Source organism: Diceros bicornis, unplaced genomic scaffold, assembly GCF_020826845.1.
Source record: "Diceros bicornis minor isolate mBicDic1 unplaced genomic scaffold, mDicBic1.mat.cur scaffold_55_ctg1, whole genome shotgun sequence".
Lineage (NCBI taxonomy): Eukaryota > Metazoa > Chordata > Mammalia > Perissodactyla > Rhinocerotidae > Diceros > Diceros bicornis.
This window is the reverse complement of record NW_026691429.1, coordinates 3,785,301-3,798,361: the sequence shown is the minus strand read 5'-3', so window position 1 is coordinate 3,798,361 and position 13,061 is coordinate 3,785,301.

The window sequence follows — 13,061 nt, the reverse complement described above, 5'->3', positions numbered from 1 at the left end:
TCAGATATCTTTTTGTGATTGATTTCTTATCAGTACTGTTATGGTGAGAGAATGTACTCTGTACAATTTTAAGCATTTTTAACATTCTGAGATTTGTTTTATGGTCTGGAATATGGCCATAATACCCGGTGAGTGTTTTATATACAACAGAAATGAATATATATTCTGTAGTTTTGGACTAGAATGTGCCATAAATGTTAATTATGTGATTAAGAGTATTATTTCAGTGTTGCATAATCTTCCAAAGACATGTGTCTGAGATTTAATTTAGTCTGATAATATCTGTATGTAAATCTCCTGGGGGAGAGGTCCTAGGGTAACACTGAGCTCTGTTTCCTTTGGTGATGGCCCTTGACTGTGTAACGGGAGGACACAAGAGAAGGAATTTGGTCTTCAGACACAATCAGCAGCAGCAGGAGATTTTCATCATCATCAACTTAATCTTCAAGTATTTATTAAGAATCCATTAGGTTACATTCCCCCAAAGACCTAGTTTCCAGTCTGTCCTGTTGTAAGTCACTAAAAAAATATAAAGTCACAAAAACATTAAGGTTTTAGTATTTTTAAAATGGAAATATGTTGAGTTTTGCACGTAGCAATTTCTCCAGTGATTTCTGCTCAATCTACACCATTTTTTACTTTCCTCCAGTTTATGTATTTGTAGCTTAACTCAGCCTCAGCTAATCAGATCCCCATGATTCTCTGATATATGTCCCTGTTAGAATCCACTGAGGACTTCCCATGAGGCTGTTAAGAGAGAGGGGTTTGCTCTTTCCCTTTGGTCTTGAATCTGGGAGGATCCAGGGGGAGCTGCCCACAGGTGAATTGCATCAAAGGGATCTGAAGAGACCAGAGACAAAGATAGGTGAGAACAGATCCCAGTGAACGTGAACTCCTGAGTCCAGCTCCCCCTGCAGCTGCAGATGTGTCCCGAGAGCTTTTTGATGGCACAAGCCAATGCAGTTAATCCTTTCTTCCCTAAGCACTGCGAGCTATTTATTCTTCCTGTTGCTTAAATCTGTAAGACTTCTAAATGATGTAGATATTATCAAAGTCCTCAGTTGTATAAAAAATATGTTAATATGTGTTTTCTGGTCTGAGCTTCTATAAGACAGTGTGGATAGTTTGCTCTGATGATCTCTGCATCTTCACTGGTGAAACAAGCATCTGTTCCTGAGACAGTGGTTAATAAATGGCTAATGAGTAACTGAAATATTGAAACGTGTTTAGTGTACAGTAATACAGAGGATGAAGTAGTTGCCTGAGTCTTATAATTGTGAATGGTTTAGGAGGGCTCCCTAAATTTTCTTCGTAGAAATTTCTGGTTGAATGCAGCCAATCGTCAACCTCCAGTTTTTGTATCCTTGTCATGCACATTACCTGACGACCTTCTTCTCAAACACTTAGTGTTGGTGGCACCTTGCAGGACCAGTCTTAGACCATAGGGTCCATGAGGTAGGGACTCTTGGTGTTCCCCTTACACCTGGCCTGTGATGGTGGAGCATCATGAAGAGGTGCTTCAGTGCCTCTATGTAGGCTCTCTCCTGCAAATCCTCCTCCCAGAATCCTCCTCTGCTTGAGTTCTGGCCAATGTCTTTCTCTCTTGAGGGTACAAATGGATAAACATCGTCTTCCATGGAACTCATCCCAGTTTCACTGTGGGGTGAAGACAGGGAACAGACAAATATGAACTCTCCTCCCTGCTCCTGCCTTGCTCCCCAGGGTTATATCTCATCCTTTTCCTCACTAATATCCTGCACTTGGAAGACTATCCTACATTAAGATTCAAATAAGTCACACTTTGCAATGTGTTCCTGACCCCAGAATTTCTTGGCTAAATTCAACCCTTGTTCCACTGTCTACAAATCTTGCTCGAAAAAGGAGTCAAGCCAAGGGGTCTGTCTTCTGCTCACTCACCAGTTCAAGCCCACTTGTCACCCAGCAATGAAGACCAGTGGCCCTGCCTGATTCTCTCTCAGCTCCAGAACAACCACAAAACCCTAAACGTTATAGTTTGAATTATGCTCTTTCTTTTCTTTCTAAATTGAAATGAAAAGCAACTCACAGAAACCACAAACTGTGTCAGGAAAAGTAACAAAGTGGCAAATTGGAGGAGGAAGGAGGGCAGAATAATTTGCAGCAGTTTTAAGTGCACTTGTCATCTCATAGATAGAGATGGTTAGTTAGCATCTTACATTTTGCTGGCAGAGACTGTGTATGATCCAGAGCATTATGTAACACAATTTTTCGATAGCAATGGAAGGCTTCCATATTTTTATGTATTTGTCTAAGAAGTCAAAATGTGAAGAAAAGATATTGGAAAGGCTCTGGCCGCCAGCCATTAATCTCATATTATCACTTTTTACAGCCTGTGCTGATTATGCTTAGAAAATTGATGTAGTAGGGGGAAAACAAAATTATAGCCATTGGAATGAAAAGCTACTTACAGTCGAGCCAATGGAGATAAAATCCAATAAGACGTCTGCACACGTTCTCCACTCTCACCCTCCACTAAATTGCTGACATATTTGTTATGCTCGAACTCAACAATATCAAATACCAATATCAAAATGTAAAAAACATTTCTATCCCTTTACTAATTGCAAAGAGGGCAGTAGCTTTATTATTATTTCTTTACTTTTGTAAAAAAAAAAAGAACAAATAAACAAAAACGTGATACAAATTTGGAGCATTGGTTGACACTCAGTAAATGGGCCAGAATCCACATGGATGCTGACACTGCAGCCACCACTCACTGGAAGTGACCCCACATTATGCGTGATGGGGCGAGAACCTCAGAAGTCCCTCAGCTTCTTGGTGAGTGAAGTTATATGGTTCATGCTCTCGGCAGACTTATTTTCCTTTTTATTTGTGTTTCCTCAAGTTTTATGGCTTGGCCCCTTAGAAACCATTTTCATTTTTGCAAATAGAATTTATCTTCAGTTTATTTTATTTTACTTTTACTGGTTCCTCAGTCACCATGGTTTTAGGTTTCATGCGAGGATTTGCAAGTCTCTAAGCTATTGAGACTCTTGGCTGCTGCAAATGTCTGTGAATAACCAGAGACGGCCTGATTGTGGGGAAGTTGGAACATCGGCCAAGTCACCTACGGCCATTTTCTGGGATTCCTTCTAACATTATGTTTTGTATCAATGGTGATAACCATTAGCACTAAAGTGTGGATGCTGACTTCAATCCACATCAGCAATAAAAAGTAGCCAGTGAGTAGGTGGAGTCGCTTTATCCAAAATATTTTAAACTAGGTCTTCAAATAGCATGACGAAAACTTATTCTTACTTGGCACATATATAGCAACCCACAACTCCTGCTTTCAATAATATTTGAATCCTTAGCTTGAGGAAATAAAGGAAAATGTCAGTGTTATAAAATGACATGCTAGGCTCACTGAAAGGAAAGTCTCAGAAATAATTATGTCCACAACCTTGGTGAAAGATAAAAATCAGAAAATGCAGCTTGTTTCAAAATATTCCTCTTTCAACACATACTACTTTCATTGGATTGTGTCTTAGTTTTTACATTTTCAGATTGACTGAAAAAGCTAATTCTCATTCAAGATTAAAAGGTGACTGGTGGTGAGTGAAATTTGGTAAAGACCAGCAGATATAGCATTAGAAAGGTCCAGTATTCCATTGGATTTGCCAGAAAATCAATCTGGGTGTGAGATCTGGCTCTTCAATACTGCTATTTTGCCCATATCTCTGCCAAAGAGTCGCCATCTCCCTGACGCCTAACCCACCGAGGCCGCGCCTATCTGGATGCAGGTGGAGGCGGCTCATAATTTCAGTTTAGAGGTCATTTTCCTTGAGTCTCATCCAAACGCATGAACCCAAACATGAGGAAAGCCGAGGTGGGAGGTGATCAGACACAGCTCTCCAAAGACCAGGGCAAAGCAGCTGCCAAGTGGATGGAGCGGGAGAAGTGGAAGGATGAGGGCATGTTTCTGTCTGTTGCAGGGCTGGGAGGGTAAGAGGAGGTGGGGGAGGCTGCGAAGAAGTGGGAACATGAAAATCGAATCTTGATCATGTTTCAGACAACACACGATGAACTTTTTGTTCTTCATTTTATTTTTTCCTCAAACAACTTTCTGAAGTGGACATTAGTCTCCCCACTTTATAGGCGCAGTGGCGTTCACTGTTCTGCCAAGTACACACAGGGAGTGAATCCTGATCTAGGATTGTTGGGCGCAAGAGCCAGTTAGTGTTTCTTAGGACCACTTTTGTCCACCAAGGAGACTGAAACGCTAGAAATGACTCAGTCTTCAGTTTCAAGTGGGAGATAAACCATGAAAACAATGACTAAATACTATTAAGGTGAGTAATATGGAAATGCCTTTTTTTTTTTTTTTGCAAGTCAGGTCAAAGGCAGGTGAATATTTGCAAATTCATATGGTTCAGCCTAATTAAAATAGATACATTGTTTGATTCCTTTGGGGAAATATGGAGGTCAGCAAGGCCAGCCCTGGTTAGACGGTCCATGATGCCGAGTCTAGGTGACATCTCTGCTCTCCTTGGCTTCTCCTCAGGGTCTCAAGACCCATTTTCCATTGTTCCCAGGACTTTTGGTTCTTATACTGTCATATTCTTCAATTTCCTTTTCTGCAATATTCAATCTACTATACATTGGCATCAGTTTTTCTTTGTTTTTATGTTGGAGAGATTCATTATCTGCAATAACTGTTTATTGTGAACAGATTGGGTCTTTTCATGACAGTTTGATGTAGAACAAATATCATTGAAAAGATTATTTGTGTGTGTGTGTGTAAATTATTTTTTCCTCCATTCCTATTTCCTACAATAACTCTGTCCATTTTGAGACCATTTGTTCTAAGTACTCATATGTGCCTGCTACCTCTCAAGTCTAGTTTTTCTATTTTTAAGCTTCTGAGACTGTTTTTTTCCCTTCACTCTTTTTTTTTTTTTTGGTGAGGAAGATCAGCCCTGAGCTAACATCTGCCAATCCTCCTCTTTTTGCTGAGGAAGACTGGCCCTGGGCTAACATCCATGCCCATCTTCCTCCACTTTATATGGGACGCCGCCACAGCATGACTTAACAAGTGGTTCGTGGGTGGACGCCCGGGATTCGAACCAGTGAACCCCAGGCCACCACAGCGGAGTGCACTCAACCACTTGCGCCACTGGGCTGGCCCCAAGCTTCTGAGACTTTTTATGTAACTGTTAATTTTTCTATGCTTATTCATGCTTAGAGATGGATATCTCTTTGGTCAGAGGCAGTAGCCCATAAAGACTCCATCAGAGGTTGTACAGTTTTCTGCACTCCTTAAAACATCTTAAAATTTTGTATGTGCCTCTAAACATCCTCCCTAGATACCAGTCATCTCATAGAAGTTTACCAGTCGTATTGATGGTATGGCAGAGATTTTGGGTGGCCCCGCATTCCTGGCACTGGAATCATTCTCATTAGCAATCCTACACTGATAACTCACAGAATAATGATCAATCCAAAGTATTCCTATGCTGGCTGTGATGCCATCTATGGTGTGACCACTCGAGATGTAACGGTTCCTGTCAGAAACAAGCAACATTAAAATGATGTACACAAATAACTCGAATTTGCTGGTTCCAGTTGAGGATCATAACTGCGCTGATGTTTTTTTCATCTAAATAAAAAAATTACTGAATTTTATATGTGAAGTAAAGATGGTGTTTCATAGAATTGTTGCTTTGTTGCTTTCTTTCTCTAACATGAATATTTCACCTTAACACTACATTAAAAATTTGTTATTCTTTGATATTCTCCATCTGAGCTACTGCTTGCTTGAAATTAAGCCTCAATGTTGTGCTCATTAACTCTCAAAGCTTCTAAAAATGCCAAACTTACTCTTGGAAAAAGTGTGGTTCAAATGTTGCACCTTGATGTTTTACTGGCCCTCATACATTTCAAACCCTCAACTGTCACAATAAAATTAAATGAGTATAATTTATTGAAGATTTCTTGACATAATTATAGCTTTTTGAAAGAGAGGAATATTTTTTCTGGAAAGTAGCAGTCCAAAACAAAAGAAACCTAGAGCATTCACCTGACTGCAAAACCATAATTAAATCTGCTAGAGAAACCTGCAAATAGCACAAATGCTATTTTTGTACTGAGTTCAAACAGACATTGGCTTTCCCTAACTTAAACATCTCTGGTGAAAAGCTGAGTTCAGAGTCCAAGGCCTGGCAGATGTCGAGATGTCTTCTCCATGCCCGCATGGAGAACCAGCAGCCATGTTGAGGAAAATGGCTCTTCTGCAGGTAAGGAGGTTTATTTCTCCTTTAGCATCTCTTAGAAAATGGCTGGCCGAGTCTGGAGAGCACTGCGGGAGGGCAGGCCATGAACAGCACCTACTGTAGGTAAATGTGGTGGATTCAGAGGGCCCACATTCCTCCTACTCTTCCCACTTTCTCTCACCGTGGGCCATGCTTCACCCATGAAAGCCTCCCAGTTTCTGCTTGGGCCTCAGAGAATGACTGCACTGGGCAGAGCTGTACTCTATGGAGATGTCTGATTATGAGAGGACAGCATGCTGGGAAAGGCCACATGGGGAGACGGCAGGGAGAAGCCCAGTCAGGGGAGAGATGTCACTAACTCCCAGCCATGAGTTAGCTGAGACCCCAGCTGAGACCCTGATCAGCAGGATGAGCTGACGCCCCCGAGCCCTAAAAAACTGCAGATTTGAGAACAATGTGATTTAGTATTATTCTTTTAAGCCACTGAGTTTTGGAGGGGTTTATTACGTAGTGATAGGTGATCACAAGAGTCAAGTCTACTGCTCACCCAGACTTGATGTGCTCATCCTCCAAGATTGGGTCTGGGGCCACTGCTCTGGTAGGTATGGAGAGTCAGCTAAAGCCAGAGGTTCAGAGTAACAGCATAAGCTAAAACCAGAGAATAAAACAAGGCATTTCAAAGCCAGGGAAGGGAACGCCCCCTGGAATAGGAGACATACAGACACCTCCAGGATAAAATAAGAGTTATTGACATTCCCTGCGCCGCCCAGGGCTGGCCACTCATGTGTGTTCACAATAACTGATGATACCTCTGCAAATAAAAATGAGCCCATTTAATATGCTGTGGTCAATAACTAATTAAATTTATTTTTAAGAAGCCATCCCACTGCTCCCAAATGGTTTGTAGTTGGAAACCAAGAATCACAGAGCAAAATAACCATAATGGTCAACTAACTACGTGTTATTTAATTGAAGTAGCCGTGAAAATCCATCTTCTTGATAAGACACAAGCATTTTATGGTTACAAAATGCTTTAGTAATCCTTCCTAACACAATACTTGGGGGACCTCCTGCCATTAAGGTTTCCTTTCTGAAGGGTCACTAGCAATAAATGTTCTATATTCACTTTTATGTCAGTTTCAGCTGTAAGGCCATATAAAAGCCCAGAGCTGAACAGTGCAAAAGCATCAGTTGCTTGAATTCGTGAAGAATTCTGGGCAGTGGGACCAGATATCTGCCTTCTTCAGACAATGTCATAGTGTGGAAAAATCAGCTGTCCTCTGCTGCTGGAAAGGGTCATTAGCCGTTGCTGGATCTCCCTGCGTTGTGTGAACCCTTAACAGACACACAACAGCTGTCATGTGGAGGTCTACACATGTGCCCACAACTGGAGTGCAAAGACTCCGCTCTGTGGGAGACGCAGAATCGCACATGGGCTGTCTGAGCAACGTTCTTGTGGCTGCCTCTGCTGGGCCTCCTTCACTGTGATCAGTGGCAGGTTTTTCTTTTGTGGATGATCTCCTGTCTTACATAGTATGTTAAAGATGGAGACGATGACCGTAACCCAAGCGCATTTTTCCAGGGCAACTGTTTATTCCTGGCTCAAGGACCGGAGACGCAGATGTCCCCACTGGGGTCAGTGCTATGTGTCTCCAAGGTCCCTGTAGATCCCTCACCCAAGGACAGGCAGCCTTCACCAGTGGTTTTATGATTCAATGACAAACAGACAGAAAGGATCACGCTGAGAGGAGGAGCTCTGGGGACCTTGATTATCTCCCACCTTTGGGAGGAGAGAGAGGAATTTGTAAGGCCCAGGTGGACATCTGGATATGTGGAAGCAAGACAAGGGAGGAGGGCCTGGGAGGAAGAGTGGCTCTAAGCAGAAAAGCAGAGCCCATCACGCCTTCCTCTGGCTGGGTCTGGGCAGTGGCCAAGCGGGGCAGGGCCAAGTGCCCAGAGCCGGGCCGAATCTACGCTCCTCTTGCCTAGCATAAGGAACGTGTGCACAGAGAAAGCCCATCCTTGTTTACAGAAGTGAATCTGGAGAGCATCCTCGTCTGCTGGTGAAAGTGTCCCATTTTCTCCAGCGTGGGTTCCTCCCTCAGGCTTAGCTACAATGGCAGATGGAATTGGCAGGAATGTCCTCACCCTATAGGAGGATTTTCTTGATTTTGTGCCCATACCAATGGAATTACTGGAAACACGAGACAGACTTTTATAAGTACCACAGGCATGTCTGGTTTTTCAAGCTTCAGCAAAGAAGTTTTTTCAGTGAAGAATACGAAACAGACTTAATAAAAATATAACAAAGCAGCATTCTCTTGATTCGTTGGTGAGGGGATTTTGCCTTTCCCCAAACTCGCATCAATTTTTAAGTATAGTTCATTTTTAAGCATTTAATGAGTAATTAATTGAACAGAAATGGAGTCAAATGTTTTCACTTGCAATTGGGAGAAATTTTGCTTGTGTCACTTTTGTTAAAATGGGAGTTCAGAGTACTTTGACTTTTCATAGCCATACGAGAAAAAATAAATAAATAAAATGTAAGTAAAAAAACCCCACGGTGTCAGATGTCAGTCTCTAACTGCACTGGGTATAAAAATCTAAACACAATATAAAACAAACCAACAGAGAAACACATTCCCAAGTCTGTGCTAGCTTTCTTCTGATGAACTGCAAATAAGAGATAAACGAAAAGTTGAAATAAAAGCTATTATTTGTGACTATCGTCCCATTAATGAAATCTGGCTCTGGCAGCCTGTGGACGTGGAGGCAGATAACGCTGTCAATGCGGGTGGACAGATCCACGCAGACAAGCCCATACCAGCACTCTGGAGAGCAAGTTCATATAATCCTTTTCTATACTTCAGCTAGTATTTTTCTTTTTCAGATTATAAAATAAAACCTCCCCAAATTGGAAAACATAAATATTTTACGCATCTGTAGAGAGCAGACATATGTTTTCATTGGTTTACAGAGTGTTCTTCATATCTGAGGTTAAATTGTTATTCTTCCAAGATGAGGATTATTACTAATGACAACAGACACCTGGCTCTTGTGGATCTAAGAGTGCACAGCATGTCAAGGGCAACTAGTCCTGTGCAGCTGAATTGAAATGGTGTCAGTAAAAATGGAAAATGGGAACAGAGATATTCAAAACGAACGTTATTTTATGAAAAAACTAATCCACTAAAAATGTAGCAAAAAGGATGTGCCAAAATGCAATGACATGCTTGAGTCTAAGTTTTTAAGTAATGCAGACAGTAAATCTGTCTTTCCTGACACAAACATGCAGAGAGATAGAAGTATCTGGAAAGAAATATACCAAAATGTGGTTGATTTTATTGTGCATGATTTTTTTTTTATTTTAACATTTCGTTCTTTAAATTCGCATCTTCCAAATTTCCTGTAAAGGATATTTATTCCTTTATTTTTTTAAGATAACATTTTTTAGAGTGCATAGAATTAATAAGCCTAGATATAGGAAAAGACTTATGTAAATACTCCCATTAAAAAAGAACATTCCTACAGTTAAGTTCGGAGCTTTTGAATACAAAAGAAATACTAATTTTAAAAATAGTATTCCTTAGTAAATTGTAACGTATTAATTCTTTGAGTTTGGAGAGAGACCAGTTTATTTGTAGTCCACACTATTTACAAAATGCTTCATCCTCATGCAAATGCTAACACTTACTCCAGAATACAGTAAAACAAATTAACAAACTAAGACTTTCTAGATGTTACTATGCATTAGGTTCTGTGCTGAGTGTTTTACAGACACGATTCTATTCACTGCTCACAATCACAATCCTGTGAAACAGCTCCTCTCGTTTGCATTTTATAAATGGGACAGTTGAGACACGGAGAGGACAGTTACCACACGTGTAAGCACACAATGAGCGTGGAGCCTGCAATCCGACCCCACCGGCCTTCCCCAGAGCCCAGGGCTCAGTCGCTATCGTCTCAGCCACCCCGCTGTGCTGCACTGTTTTTGCTTCTAAATGAAATAATGTACAAGTCAAACATGAACTTTGAATAAGTAAGAACTGTATAAAAATGAAATAAAACAGAATGATATTGTGTCTCTGCAAATGGAACCAGACGCAAGTGGACTAATGTGTGAAAATACGAATGCGCCAGGCTGCTAGTTCGGACCCCAGTGAGGACAGCGGGTCCCCACGGCAGGCAGGGAGTGAACGCCCTGCGCTGACAGAGCCCCGAGTCACCAACACACACAAGGCAGCCTTGTTCCCCTGCCTGCTGACTCCTCTCTCCTTCCGCTGCGGGGGGCAACTTCTTCTGCATTTCACAGCAGATAATTTCAATCCTCCGGATTGTTAGAAGACGTCCACGGGTTCCGGAGAGGATTGTTCTGAGAAACAGCATGTCTCCAGAGTGTTCATCTATTTCTAATGTTCTCCTCTATTTCTCAACCTTGTGGAAGAAACCACAAACTGAGAGCGAGACAGAGAGAGGGGAAAAGCACATCCCGGCCATGGTGCTCTTTAAACGCTTTACATCCTCATCTGGATCATCAAGTTCCCACACTGATCATGAGAACCAGACGAGGCACTTGAGCTGAAGCAAAGAGGAAAAAGTACAATTAAATCCATTGAATGAAAATCCTTAGATGTTTGGTGTTGCCAATATGCCTATGGTCTTGGGCCACGTCATCATCCTGGTGCTTTATACCCGAGATGGAGAAGAGAGAAGATGGACGCAAAAAAGGAGCAGCCTGCACCAGCTCTTCCCACACCCCTCAGCGGGGGACGGGCCCGTGTTCTCACCAGAGCAGGGCTGGGTGAGGGGGAAGCCGCCCACTCTCCCCACGGTGCAATCGTATTCGTCCTTCTTCAGACTGTACTTTCAAATACGCCACTTCGCGCTGTAGGTCGGCATTGTCGACTAATCTTAGAGGCACAAGTGACAGGGGCCCCGAAAGGGCCTGCAACAATTAATATGAGGTGGAAGATCTCACCACCAACCTCTGTATACCACCCACAGGTGTCTATGAGGTCTCTAAACACCACCCCATGAAATTATAGGGGATTAAGGAATAGATACAGGTACCCAAATAAACAAGCAAATGAAAAGAGGCAGCAAAGGTTGAGGGACACCCGGGAAGAATGTGTAATGAGAGAGGCAGGGCGTACGTACATTCAGAGGTACATGCCTTTTTGGGGGCCACAAGATACCCCACAGCACGAGTTTTTTGAAACAGAAGTGAAGTGGACAGAGTATGTCTGTTATGACCGCAGCCCGTGCAGGCGGAAGACCCAGCCCAGTGAGAGGGAGCTCTTCTCCTGGAGGCAGAGTCGGCCACGGGGAGAAGAGAAGGGCAGGATTCAAGGCACCCGGAGATGAACTAGTGCAGGCAGGCCCGTTGCGTTCAAAGGACGGACGCTGCAGAGGACATGGGGAGGGGATGGGTCTCGGAATTCTCGTCTTGTTTTGTTTCCCAGGATTGACCCGATCCTTATTCTATGGCTCCATTGTCCATGGTTCCACTGGGTTGCTCTTTTATAAAAACAATGGTCATGGAAGCACAGAATTCTCCCCAACATTACTAGCTGAGTACCTTCTCACAAAATTGCTTCTAAAGCTCTCTGTGGTATAAGAAAATCTAATAGAAGGTTTTACTTGATAGAACTGAGTATTTCAATATATTCATTATTTTTTACAAAGAGAAAGAATCATGATTATAGAATGTTTGCTTTAGCCTGCTAAATATGCAACATTTTCCCAAGTCTAAGATATTGATTTGCTTTCTGTATATACATAAGCAGCTTATATTTAAGGTAGGATACTGGACTCAGTATTTTACTTCAAATTCCTGAATAGTCAACACATATAAAACCGTTTCCCTTGCTACACACAAGACTGAAGCTACACAGATTTGCTCCACCCACTGGCAGTGAAAGGAAGAAGGATCTGATTGAGATTGAGTGCAATATTAGAATTCAATTAACTCATCAGAACAATTAAATATTTATAAAATAGATATCCTCTTGTATGGCAGAAGAGAATTCAATTTGCCATATTCCACCTGTGAGATCTTCTAAAAAATGAAATGTGCTCCTGAAATGTGGTCTTTGAACAATTGGGTAGTTTGTTTTTTTTTTTTTTGGTGAGGAAGATCAGCCCTGAGCTAACATCCATGCCAATACTCCTTTCTTTTTGCTGAGGAAGACCAGCCCTGAGTTAACATCTATTGCCAATCCTCCTTTTTTTTTCCCCCTTTTTCTCCCCAAAGCCCCGGTAGATAGTTGTATGTCATAGTTGCACATCCTTCTAGTTGCTGTATGTGGGACGCGGCCTCAGCATGGCTGGACAAGCGGTGCGTCAGTGCGCGCCCAAGATCTGAACCTGGGCAGCCAGTAGCCGCGTGCGCGCACTTAACAGCTAAGCCACGGAGCCGGCCCCCCAATTGGCTATTTTAACCGAATCTTTGCTTAGCCACCTTGAACGTCCACAATGAGTGAAAGTCTCAGTTGCTTTTTGGGATGGTCATGGTGTTGAATCAGAGAAATGACCTGAATTAGACCAGAACATGCTAATTGGCTTGAGATGGAAGGTTTGACATAATAATAAGAAATTTGTATTAACTCCAAAAAAACTACAAAACTCTCACAGAAGGCGGGGACTCCTGGATTCGGATGAAGACCATGATCTATGCAGTGGACTGAAGCAGAAAGAGCCCAGGGCGGGAGATGTGGTATTTTTTGTGAGCTTAGGCAGGTTCCTTACCAGTCCTGAACTCAAGGTCTTCATCTCTAAAAAGATGGGGACACTGTGTGTTGCTGCCTGTGC